The following is a 13,286-nucleotide window of genomic DNA, read 5'->3' as shown; positions in this document are numbered from 1 at the left end:
ACTCCCTCAGAGTGTAGGGTACTCGCTCAGAGTGTAGGGTACTCGCTCAGAGTGCCTCAGAGTGTAGGGTACTCGCTCAGAGTGTAGGGTACTCGCTCAGAGTGTAGGGTACTCGCTCAGAGTGTAGGGTACTCGCTCAGAGTGCCTCAGAGTGTAGGGTACTCGCTCAGAGTGTAGGGTACTCGCTCAGAGTGCCTCAGAGTGTAGGGTACTCGCTCAGAGTGTAGGGTACTCGCTAAGAGTGTAGGGTACTCGCTCTGAGTGTAGGGTACTCGCTCAGAGTGTAGGGTACTCGCTCAGAGTGTAGGGTACTCGCTCAGAGTGTAGGGTACTCGCTCAGAGTGTAGGGTACTCGCTAAGAGTGTAGGGTACTCGCTCTGAGTGTAGGGTACTCGCTCAGAGTGTAGGGTACTCGCTCAGAGTGTAGGGTACTCGCTCAGAGTGTAGGGTACTCGCTCAGAGTGTAGGGTACTCCCTCAGAGTATAGGGTACTCCCTCAGAGTATAGGGTACTCCCTCAGAGTGTAGGGTACTCCCTCAGAGTGTAGGGTACTCCCTCAGAGAGTAGGGTACTCGCTCAGAGTGTAGGGTACTCCCTCAGAGTGTAGGGTACTCCCTCAGAATGTAAGGTACTCCCTCAGAGAGTAGGGTACTCCCTCAGAGAGTAGGCTACTCCCTCAGAGTGTAGGGTACTCCCTCAGAGTGTAGGGTACTCCCTCAGAGTGTAGGGTACTCCCTCAGAGTATAGGGTACTCCCTCAGAGTGTAGGGTACTCCCTCAGAGTATAGGGTACTCCCTCAGATAGTAGGGTACTCCCTCAGAGTATAGGGTACTCCCTCAGAGTGTAGGGTACTCCCTCAGTACTCTTAGGTTGAGAGTAGGGTCCAATACCTGCGGTCGGCTTTGTGTAAAATGTTTTACGGCCGAACAGTATCGAGGGAACATGCTCCCTTGGCTTTGGTGATGGTGCTCTAGTTAGTAGTGTGACATAACACTGCGCAATAAAAGGGTTGGTATTTATATTCAAATGTGAATGAAGTCATACACGGTACAGTACATAGTTGTGTGAGACAAATACACACATCCATCTTTGATGTTCAAATGTGATCCATTTGGGATGTGAAGATTAAGCAAAAAGAACTAGCACAACAGTTTAACAACCTGTGACAACCTGGAACCTGTGTTTGTGACTTGGCATAACCCCCCCTCCCCCTACACACAAGACAGACATAGGTTAATAACCTGTGTTTAACCGGGGTTGCTGGTGGTCGCATGTGCGTGTTCATGGCATGACAATGTAGCAATGTGTGCTACAAATAAAGACATCTTCAAGTCTACTGCAGTGCTGAGTAGCGAGTGACTGGAAACACTTGAGACTAATAACGTACCTTACAGTATAGTTGGTAGTGCACTGACTCTAGGAAGTATGGATGGGTCTAGACAAGGCCTATTCCAATTGGCTGGCTATATATCCTCCTGCCTGCTTGGTCAGCAGGCTGCAGCAGGGCTGCGAGCGTCTGAAGCACTGCTAGTAATTGACCCGGCTCGATAGTTTGACAAATGTTCGCTTGTTTTTTCTCCTCCATCATCCCGCTCTCTCTTCTCCTGCAGGTCACGTCGCACTCTTCTCCGATACTGTTCGGGTTATTGCAAATTTGCAACTAAGAAAGGTCAAACCGTGGAACCCGCTGCAAATCAGACGAGATGAGAGACATTATCTGTGTGGCAGCGAGGGACACGGTCCATTAGTCTTAAAGGCCCAATTAGGGATCCAAATGTAAACGAACGGGTAGCCCCGCACCACCAAATACGAAATCAGAATGGAGATATGATTACGTTCTCTAGTTAATTGACTCAGCTCTTGATACAAGGAGGCTACTAACACGATCAGGTAAAAAAATATTTAATAGTAGGCCTATTTTGTGGCACTCAAAGGTTTGCTCGCGTTGGCAATGTTTGTAAACTGGAGTAAAACAGATCTATTGCAATTAAGAGGTTTAAGTTTGTCTCCTTAGTAGAATAGTTCAATATCTTGACTCCATTGCTAGCATCTCCGCACAGATTCCACCAACTTCAGAAAACGAGGAAGACGAGGAGGAACGCTTTATCCAACTTAACTAAACCAGACTGTGATAAATGTCTCTTTCTGATGCCTGTATGTCTGGTCTTTCAAAGTTTATCCTTCACACCCACATATACTACAAATTAATTTGAGACGAAAGTTTACCTGTTTTAAGTTTTATAGGAACCTGCATTTAAAGGCATGGTACAATCAAAATGCTCACAATCCTGTGTCCAGCACCACAGCTAACACAGAACACTCCACAGCCCATTTAAGTTCTTTCCTACTAACAACGATGCATGTCTACTGTAAATGCGTTTACATAAGAAGTAACACATGATGTTGACAAACTATTTCAGGATGAAACCAGACGGTCACAGAGACCCGACCTCATAAAGGCCATTTGACGGCTTCAAAAAACCCTAGTGGTGAAAATGTCAGACAATGGGTCTCATTTGCCAACGGACTTAAGACAAAAGATCTAAAATTTTTTTGTCCTAGCACCACTTAAGACAATGTTGGTGAATGAGGTCCAATGTCCACAGTTGTTTGGGGTTAAGGAACAAGACATTTAAGAGGCGCAACGGCAACTAAGCCATCCTATATATTACCAACCTATATCATCCAACCCATTGGGAAACATTAAAAGTGAACTGAGATAAATGGTAGGCAAGGCTAAAGAAGAGAAGTGGATGCTTAGCATCTTTTTACATGTCACCGAAAATCCACAAGGGTCCTTTAAACCCACCAGGCCCACTATTATCAGTGGTAATGAAACAATCTTGGAACCCGCCTCCAAAATCATTAACCACTTTATAAAACCCTGTTTCTTCCCTGCATGCGTTCCTCCAGGACACCACGCATGTTCTAAATACTCAATGAACTGCAGACTGTTGGTGATGCCTTTCTAGTCACTATGGATCTATGGATGGTCATTAGATTAGATTAGACTCAAATGTATTGTCATTATACATACCTGTAGATACTATATCTATATCTGTACATATCCCTTACCTACTTTTATTAGTTATACCGGTGGCCAGTATGATTTACCACCATAGTGCATAGTGTCTTCATACCAGTATCACTGTACATAATACTATAACACTGTACATACATCGAATCTAAAGTACATAGTGGCACTGCTTCTTTCTGCCCCTTCTAGAACCAAATTATATGTTTTGGTTTATTTTTATTTGTATGTGTGAGTGTGTTTGTGTGTATGTGTGTTTACGTATATATGTTTGTATGTGTGTATGTAGATAATATATATGTATGTATGTGTATGTATGTATATTATTTTAGCTTTTATCAATTTGTTGTGATTTGTTATGTGTGTTAGTTCGAGATAAATACAAATCAAATCAAATCAAAGTACAGTGCAATGGAAATAATTTGGTATTTAACCAGAGTGTAAATGTAACAGTAAAGTGCAATAGCAATATAAATTGATTCAACTGGAGTATACTATATATAAATGAGTACTGCTGAGTAATAATGACTATCAGATGTATGTACAGTGTTATAGTATTATGTATATGTTATATACTAACATTGATCACAATGAAGGTCACTTGTGTCACTGACAGAATGGACTCAGAAACTACACAGTCAATTTCGCAGAGTAAATTTGACTCAAACTGAGTACATTTTACTCAAACATTCAAATTTACTCTGCGAAATTGACTGTGTAGATGTTTTTATTTCAGGATCATCTTTACAGACAGGAGAAGGGGACTGCTATGGGCGTGGCCTATGCTCTTCTAAGTTATGCTGGGCTTATCCTGGGTCTATGGGAAGAAAGACACATCTACAGTCCAACCAACCCTTTCTTGGACAAAATGAAGTTATATATTGACGACCTAATCATGATATTGTAGCGACCCTGGGATTGGGGTGATTGGTCAGCCGAGCTGTCACTCTGCACTCTACCAACCTGGGGCTGGCAGGCGACGCTATTGGTCGCACAAGCCCGGGGTTGGTAGAGGGGAGGGGGCAAGGGCTGACCTGGAGGAAGGTATAAGAGGGGGGTACACCTGAGGGTGCGCTCTCCTGGTGTATGGGAAGTTCAAGATGAGTCTACATATTACAAGCAGAGGTGATGCACCCAGTCTTTTGTATTGAGACCTATATCCACTAAGTTGAATAAAACACAAAGTGAGAAACAACAACAGCCTCTGTGAGTAATTTAATAGCAAGGATGCTACAATATTCACAGGGACTGAGGAAGCTAATCACGATATTCACAGCGACTGAGGAAGCTAATTATGATATTCACAGCGACTGAGGAAGCTAATTGTGATATTCACAGGGACTGAGGAAGCTAATCACGATATTCACAGGGACTGAGGAAGCTAATCATGATATTCACAGGGACTGAGAAAGCTAATCATGATATTCACAGGGACTGAGGAAGCTAATTGTGATATTCACAGGGACTGAGGAAGCTGATCACGATATTCACAGGGGCTGAGGAAGCTAATCATGATATTCACAGGGACTGAGGAAGCTAATCATGATATTCACAGGGACTGAGGAAGCTAATTGTGATATTCACAGGGACTGAGGAAGCTAATCACGATATTCACAGGGACTGAGGAAGCTAATCATGATATTCACAGGGACTGAGGAAGCTAATCATGATATTCACAGGGACTGAGGAAGCTAATTGTGATATTCACAGGGACTGAGGAAGCTAATCACGATATTCACAGGGACTGAGGAAGCTAATTGTGATATTCACAGGGACTGAGGAAGCTGATCACGATATTCACAGGGGCTGAGGAAGCTAATCATGATATTCACAGGGACTGAGGAAGCTAATCATGATATTCACAGGGACTGAGGAAGCTAATTGTGATATTCACAGGGACTGAGGAAGCTAATCACGATATTCACAGGGACTGAGGAAGCTAATCATGATATTCACAGGGACTGAGGAAGCTAATCATGATATTCACAGGGACTGAGGAAGCTAATTGTGATATTCACAGGGACTGAGGAAGCTAATCACGATATTCACAGGGACTGAGGAAGCTAATTGTGATATTCACAGGGACTGAGGAAGCTAATCATGATATTCACAGGGACTGAGGAAGCTATCATGATATTCACAGCGACTGAGGAAGCTAATTGTGATATTCACAGGGACTGAGGAAGCTAATCACGATATTCACAGGGACTGAGGAAGCTAATCATGATATTCACAGGGACTGAGAAAGCTAATCATGATATTCACAGGGACTGAGGAAGCTAATTGTGATATTCACAGGGACTGAGGAAGCTGATCACGATATTCACAGGGGCTGAGGAAGCTAATCATGATATTCACAGGGACTGAGGAAGCTAATCATGATATTCACAGGGACTGAGGAAGCTAATTGTGATATTCACAGGGACTGAGGAAGCTAATCACGATATTCACAGGGACTGAGGAAGCTAATCATGATATTCACAGGGACTGAGGAAGCTAATCATGATATTCACAGGGACTGAGGAAGTTAATTGTGATATTCACAGGGACTGAGGAAGCTAATCACGATATTCACAGGGACTGAGGAAGCTAATTGTGATATTCACAGGGACTGAGGAAGCTGATCACGATATTCACAGGGGCTGAGGAAGCTAATCATGATATTCACAGGGACTGAGGAAGCTAATCATGATATTCACAGGGACTGAGGAAGCTAATTGTGATATTCACAGGGACTGAGGAAGCTAATCACGATATTCACAGGGACTGAGGAAGCTAATCATGATATTCACAGGGACTGAGGAAGCTAATCATGATATTCACAGGGACTGAGGAAGCTAATTGTGATATTCACAGGGACTGAGGAAGCTAATCACGATATTCACAGGGACTGAGGAAGCTAATTGTGATATTCACAGGGACTGAGGAAGCTAATCATGATATTCACAGGGACTGAGGAAGCTATCATGATATTCACAGGGACTGAGGAAGCTAATCACGATATTCACAGGGACTGAGGTGTGAGGGCTGGCCGAGTACTGCGTGCTTCTCAGCGTCAATCAACATAACGCACCTGAGATGAATTCCAATCAGCTCGTCGGGAGAACTCATACGCTGACTGCAGGTCACTCGTTGTCGGGTCGTCTTGTCTCCACCAACTACTGCCGTGTTCTCCCGTGGTCTCCAGTGCGAGACGTTGGTCGCTTCCCTGTCGTCTCATGGATGTCCTTGCTGTGCACGCGCTCTTCATTTCCATGGACCCTTGCTTTCGAATTGCCGGTCAGCAGTACTCTTGGTGAGTCTTGAATAAGACTGTCTCTGAACGTTTCCACGTTAGCACTGGACTCTGTGCCTTCGTTCGCCTTCGGGTGTTTTCCATATCCTTTGAAGATTTGCTTGATTCTACGTGTTACTGGACGCTGCCTTGCTTATTCCATTTGGCTCATTGACATTCTCCCTTAAAGGGGACGTTCCTGATTCCCTCAGTTACTGGATGCTGCCGTGCTATTCCATTTGGCATATTGACATCCTCCCTTTAAAGGGGACGTTCCTAATTCCCTCAGTTACTGGACGCTGTTTGTTTTCTCACATACATTTTTGTCCTTAAAGGAACAGTGTTGCAAATTCTGTTGTTCAAATAAATACGCCCTTTTTTTTTTTTGGCTAACTCTGATTTACCTGTCTGTGTCGTGCTGTTGGGGTCACATACAAACCATAACATGAGGAAGGTAATCATGATATCCACAGGGACTGAGGAAGCTAATCATGATATCCACAGGGATTGAGGAAGCTAATCATGATATCCACAGGGACTGAGGAAGCTAATCATGATATTCACAGGGACTGAGGAAGCTAATCATGATATTCACAGGGACTGAGGAAGCTAATCATGATATTCACAGGGACTGAGGAAGCTAATCATGATATCCACAGGGACTGAGGAAGCTAATCATGATATTTACAGGGACTGAGGAAGCTAATCATGATATCCACAGGGACTGAGGAAGCTAATCATGATATCCACAGGGACTGAGGAAGCTAATCATGATATCCACAGGGACTGAGGAAGCTAATCATGATATTCACAGGGACTGAGGAGGAGCTTCTCCATTTTCACAAGTACATCAACTCAACCAATGATAACCTTAGGTTGAGTTTAGAATATAGTAAGTCTGAAATAAAATGTTTGGACCTAAAGATATCAAAGGATCACAGTGGAAACATCCATACATCTATATAGAAAGAACAATGACCATCTTAAGGGCAGACAGCTTTCATCTCTCTAGCCTCATTGCTAACATGCCCGTTGGGCGGAGAGAGAGAGAGAGAGAGAGAGAGACAGAGAGAGAGAGAGACTACGGAGAATATGTGACTCTGAGGATGACTTTATCCAGGACAGTGAACTGTATGTGGTCTGCACATTAGAATGTGGGTGTTTTTATATTGGACGCACCAAACACAGATTTAGAGACAGGCTAGATATGCTAGACGGACTGGCAACCTCAACTACCCCATAGCCAATTATTATAAAGCAGCTGGACACACAAACCACAACTCACTAAAAAAATTATTCCCAAAACTGTGAGAGGTGGAGATAGAGAGAAACTTATTTTTTGTTGTACTGTACTTGTGATGTAATCACAATACATTTGAATCTAATCTAATCTGGATTGTAATCTGAAACATGCTGGATTGTAACTCTCAAAGATGCCACCTCCCCAGGTCTGAATGATGACACTGACTTCTCTTTCTTTCTCTAACTGGATTTTTGTTTTATGCGCTTTGTCCCATGGCAGTGCATGTTTCTGGTTTATTTCCTTGGGAAGTATCTGTCTTTTTTTAAATGTACTTTATAATGAGATGTATTACATGTATGTTGTCATGTTTGTAGAGCAATAGAGCAAGAATGTAGATCAAGGGAAACACCATGTGACCAAAAACTAGATTATCAGGAGGATGCTCAGAAACTGACAGATGTGAAAATGTACAGAGAAGCTGTGGGTAGCCTCATTTATTTAACAACATGTACCCGCCAAGGCCAGATTAAGACTTCAGAGGCCCCTGGGCCAGATTCTTGTGGAGGCCCCCCCACACACACATACACGCACGCACAGTGGCGTTTTTATATGTCACTTTAAAAAATATATAGAATATTTAGAAGTGGTGGGCTCTGAGGGCCAAGCTAAAAGGACTTTGATCACCCCTGCCCACTTTGACAACCTAGGATGGCTTAGAGTAGACGACAGCAACTTGCAATGGGCCTGGTCTACAAGATACACTACACGACCAAGGTACCCATGTACATGTCAAAATACTTCCTAAAGGTCAGTGAATACCACAATCACAACACCAGAGGGAGCTCCACAAATCATGTTAAACCCAGATTCGGAACGCCCTACCCAAAGCTGTAAAGGAATGTGAATCACTACCCACTTTCAAAAACACTCTCAAAGAACACCTACGGGAGACTGCAATTCGAAACTAGCCCCTGTAAATGTCCTAACACAACCCCCTCCAATGTACAGTAAATGACCAAGTATGGTTTTGTCAATATTCCAATGTACAGTTTTGCTTGTACAGTTGTACAGTGTCCCCCACCCACCCACCCCTCCCACCCACCGAACCACCTCCAATGTACAGTCCCCCCCACCCCCCCAACCCAACCCCACCTACCCAACCTCCTCCAATGTACAGTTTCTACGTCAAATGTATATACTCTCTTTTCTGGACTCTTTTCGTATCACAAACAGTACTGTATTTGCAAATCTGGTATGTCATAAATGTATAGATGTAGCCATAGACGCCTACGTAATGGAGCAGGCGAAGCGGGTGCTCTACCAGTATTGAACTTGGGGGAGCAAACTTGTCTCTTTGCTCCCTCACTTTTTGATCATTGATATATCCCCCCCCCCCCAATATATAAATATTATCTAACCATAACTACGTAATTTCAATCAAATTAATAATACGCAATGACACTTAATAGCAAGTTTTTAAGTTTCCAAAGATTGTGTGACCCCCCACTTTAATGGTTTGATCCAGTGCCCACGGGCCACGGTTCGTCGGCATGACGTATACGACATGTTGGGGGAGGCGGCTTTTTCGAAAGCCCTTGAAAAATTCAGGCTGGATATTGGATAACATTGTGAGGATTATTCTTCGGCGTTTACATCAAAATGGAGCAAATCATCACGTAAGTCGAACACTGTGACTGTATACTAAATGCGCAAACAGATTGAAACTGAATATTTCTCGTATGGTGAGCCTCGGCGCTGCACCGAGTGAATCCAGAGATACGGGATGGTGCGCAGGCGCTGTGATCACCCAACGGCGGAAATAATGCCGCTTTGAGCAGTTTATAAAGAAATATTAAAAATATTTATTAGCAACGCCGAGCTTTCAAACCATCCCGTATCTCTGTGCGAACCCCTCGTGCAACTGTGAGCACCTTTTGTAATGTCTCTGTGATACTTGTATAACGAACGGTTCGGCCAGAACCAGTCCTTCATGGTAAATCTAGGTTGGTTTCCCATTGAGGAGCAAGTGACTGTGGATTCACTCGGTGCTGAGCACAGTCACGAAAGGGGCTAGTATGGATGGACCCTGATGTAAACAAGACAAACGTCTTTCTCTGGTCTGCATCCCCTTAACAATTGTGTGTATTGAGCCGTACTGTATTGTACCCATTCTGCAATCTGTTAAATAAAGTTTTCATTCATTCATTCATTCATTCAGCCGCCGCGCTCACTGGGGCTATTGATAGCGTCAATTAGTTGTTGTTGTTGTTGTTGGTACTGCCGCTGCGGATGAGAACGGGGCCGGAGGGGCTTTGGGAGGATGGGAAAGTTATTATTATTATTATAATAGTAATTGGCTATCATACGTGCCTAGCTAGCGTTAGCTAAAAGAGCCCTCGCAGTGAAGTTATTATTATTATAGCTATCATACTGCAATATAAACTGAGTTTTATAGTGAAAAGAGCAGCTTTATTTTGGTCAAGATTGAAGGCTCTATATTGCAGGAAATTGCACATACAGGTGTTCATTAAATGTAAAAAAATCTGCCGTGGAGGGGGTCGTGCCGGACCCCCTCCAAACCACCCCTTGCAAAATAAAATAAAATAAAATAAAAAAAAAGGTATAAAAAAAAAGAATAAAAAAAATCTTGCACCCCCACTTTCAACTATAACTAGGCGGCCATGGATGTAGCAGTACTGTCTATCTGTATGTCATGTATGTCATATATGTTATGATGAATTGAAAATGGGGGACCCTGATGTAAACAAGACGAAAGTCTTTCTCTGGTCTGCATCCCCTTAACAATTATTGAGCTGTACTGTACTGTACTGTACTGTACCCATTCTACAATCTGTTAATAAAGTTTTCAATCAATCAATCAAGAAGAGAAAAGAAACACATCATGTTGGAGACAAGAATATAATATTAGAATAGTAAGCTTACTTTTACGTGAATGTCAATTTAAATTATAATTAGGGGAGGGAGGGGGTTGAAATGTGTTTTTGTCCTGTGTTACTGTCTGTGAATGAATGAATTAATGAAAATTGTATTTAACAGATTGCAGAATGGGTACAAATAATACAGTACGGCTCAATACACACAATTGTTAAGGGGATGCAGACCAGAGAAAGATGTTTGTCTTGTTTACATCAGGGTCCGCCATTTTCAATTCATAGTGACATGTATGACATGCACAACATATATGACATCATGACATTTATGGCATAGGGACATACATGACATACAGGTATATAGTACTGTTACATTTGTGATATATATGATATGCAAATAATATACAGTACTGTTACCTGTAACTGAGGGGTACAATTCCCTGACTGTATTGAATAAGTATGGTATCATTAAACCACTACTGCGTTATGTACATTACTACTGGCCATACAGTACACAGGTATATGTGATGAACACCCCCACAATAACACGGCTTCACAAGAAATACTGTCTAGGGTATCTATAGTGTCTGTCTAGGGTATCTGTAGTGTCTGTCTATGGTATCTGTAGTGTCTGTCTATGGTATCTGTAGTGTATGTCTATGGTATCTGTAGTGTCTGTCTAGGGTATCTGTAGTGTGTCTAGGGTATCTGTAGTGTGTCTAGGGTATCTGTAGTGTGTCTAGGGTATCTGTAGTGTGTGTCTAGGGTATCTGTAGTATGTCTAGGGTATCTGTAGTGTGTCTAGGGTATCTGTAGTGTGTCTAGGGTATCTGTAGTGTGTGTCTAGGGTATCTGTAGTATGTCTAGGGTATCTGTAGTGTGTCTAGGGTATCTGTAGTGTGTCTAGGGTATCTGTAGTATGTCTAGGGTATCTGTAGTGTGTCTAGGGTATCTGTAGTGTGTCTAGGGTATCTGTAGTGTGTCTAGGGTATCTGTAGTGTCTGTCTATGGTATCTGTAGTGTGTCTAGGGTATCTGTAGTGTCTGTCTATGGTATCTGTAGTGTGTCTAGGGTATCTGTAGTGTCTGTCTATGGTATCTGTAGTGTGTCTAGGGTATCTGTAGTGTCTGTCTATGGTATCTGTAGTGTCTGTCTATGGTATCTGTAGTGTCTGTCTAGGGTATCTGTAGTGTGTCTATGGTATCTGTAGTGTGTCTAGGGTATCTGTAGTGTCTGTCTATGGTATCTGTAATGTCTGTCTATGGTATCTGTAGTGTCTGTCTAGGGTATCTGTAGTGTGTCTAGGGTATCTGTAGTCTGTCTAGGGTATCTGTAGTGTGTCTAGGGTATCTGTAGTGTCTGTCTATGGTATCTGTAGTGTGTCTAGGGTATCTGTAGTGTCTGTCTATGGTATCTGTAGTGTCTGTCTATGGTATCTGTAGTGTCTGTCTATGGTATCTGTAGTGTCTGTCTATGGTATCTGTAGTGTGTCTAGGGTATCTGTAGTGTGTCTATGGTATCTGTAGTGTGTCTAGGGTATCTGTCGTCTGTCTAGGGTATCTGTAGTGTGTCTAGGGTATCTGTAGTGTCTGTCTATGGTATCTGTAGTGTGTCTAGGGTATCTGTAGTGTGTCTATGGTATCTGTAGTGTGTCTATGGTATCTGTAGTGTGTCTAGGGTATCTGTAGTCTGTCTAGGGTATCTGTAGTGTGTCTAGGGTATCTGTAGTGTCTGTCTATGGTATCTGTAGTGTGTCTAGGGTATCTGTAGTGTGTCTAGGGTATCTGTAGTGTGTCTAGGGTATCTGTAGTGTGTCTATGGTATCTGTAGTGTGTCTAGGGTATCTGTAGTGTGTGTCTATGGTATCTGTAGTGTGTCTAGGGTATCTGTAGTGTGTGTCTATGGTATCTGTAGTGTGTCTAGGGTATCTGTAGTATGTGTCTATGGTATCGGTAGTGTCTATCTAGGGTATCTGTAGTCTGTCTAGGCGGTTCTCAACAGGGGTGTTTATTCTTTTTGGATTACAGAAAATTATCACTAAAGTGCTATCTGTTGCAGCTGCACTGTTTTCCATGAAAATACCATATTTGGATAAGTTTGACAATTTCTTAAAATCTGAAAATCATTATTTAATAAAACACAGAAAAGGATCACCAAGTTACTCTGGATAAAAAAAGCCTTTACAGACAACATTGAGACAAAGCTTCCTGACACATCTCCATCCAAACTCTTGGAAGAACTCATTGAAATCTCATCTGATACCACCTGGAGAGCTAGTTTCAGAGTGTGGTGCTGAGTACCAAGTATCTCATGATGCAGCAGTTAAGGTGTTGATACCATTCAGCACCACATATCTGTGTGAAGCTGGCTTTTCATCCATGACAGCTCTGAAAACAAAATATAGGGCCAAGTTGAGCCTTGACGATGACATGCGTGTTGCCTTGTCAAAGATCTCCCCACGTATTGACCGTATTATTAGCCAGCATCAGCAGACCTCGCATTGAGCTAGAAATGTCCACTGAGTGAACGAGTGCTTATTTTCTGTATTTATTTATATTTTTTGAGAAATGGTAACTTGGTGATCCTTTTCTGTGAAATGGTCACACTTATCCAAATATGCTATTTTTATGGAAAAGAGTGCAGCTGCAACAGATAGCACTTTAGTGATAATTTTCTGTAATTTTATTTAAAGAAATATGCTATTTGATTTACTACTACAAGCAGTGTAATGTCAACAGACTCTGGACTCTTTTTGTATCACAAACAGTACTGTATTTGCAAATCTGATATGTCATAAATGTATAGATGTAGCAGTACTGTCTATCTGTATGTCGTGTGTGTCAT

This window comes from Notolepis coatsorum (assembly GCF_963971535.1).
Source record: "Notolepis coatsorum genome assembly, chromosome: 1".
Taxonomy (NCBI): Eukaryota; Metazoa; Chordata; class Actinopteri; order Aulopiformes; family Paralepididae; genus Notolepis; species Notolepis coatsorum.
Note: the sequence above shows the minus strand (reverse complement) of the source record.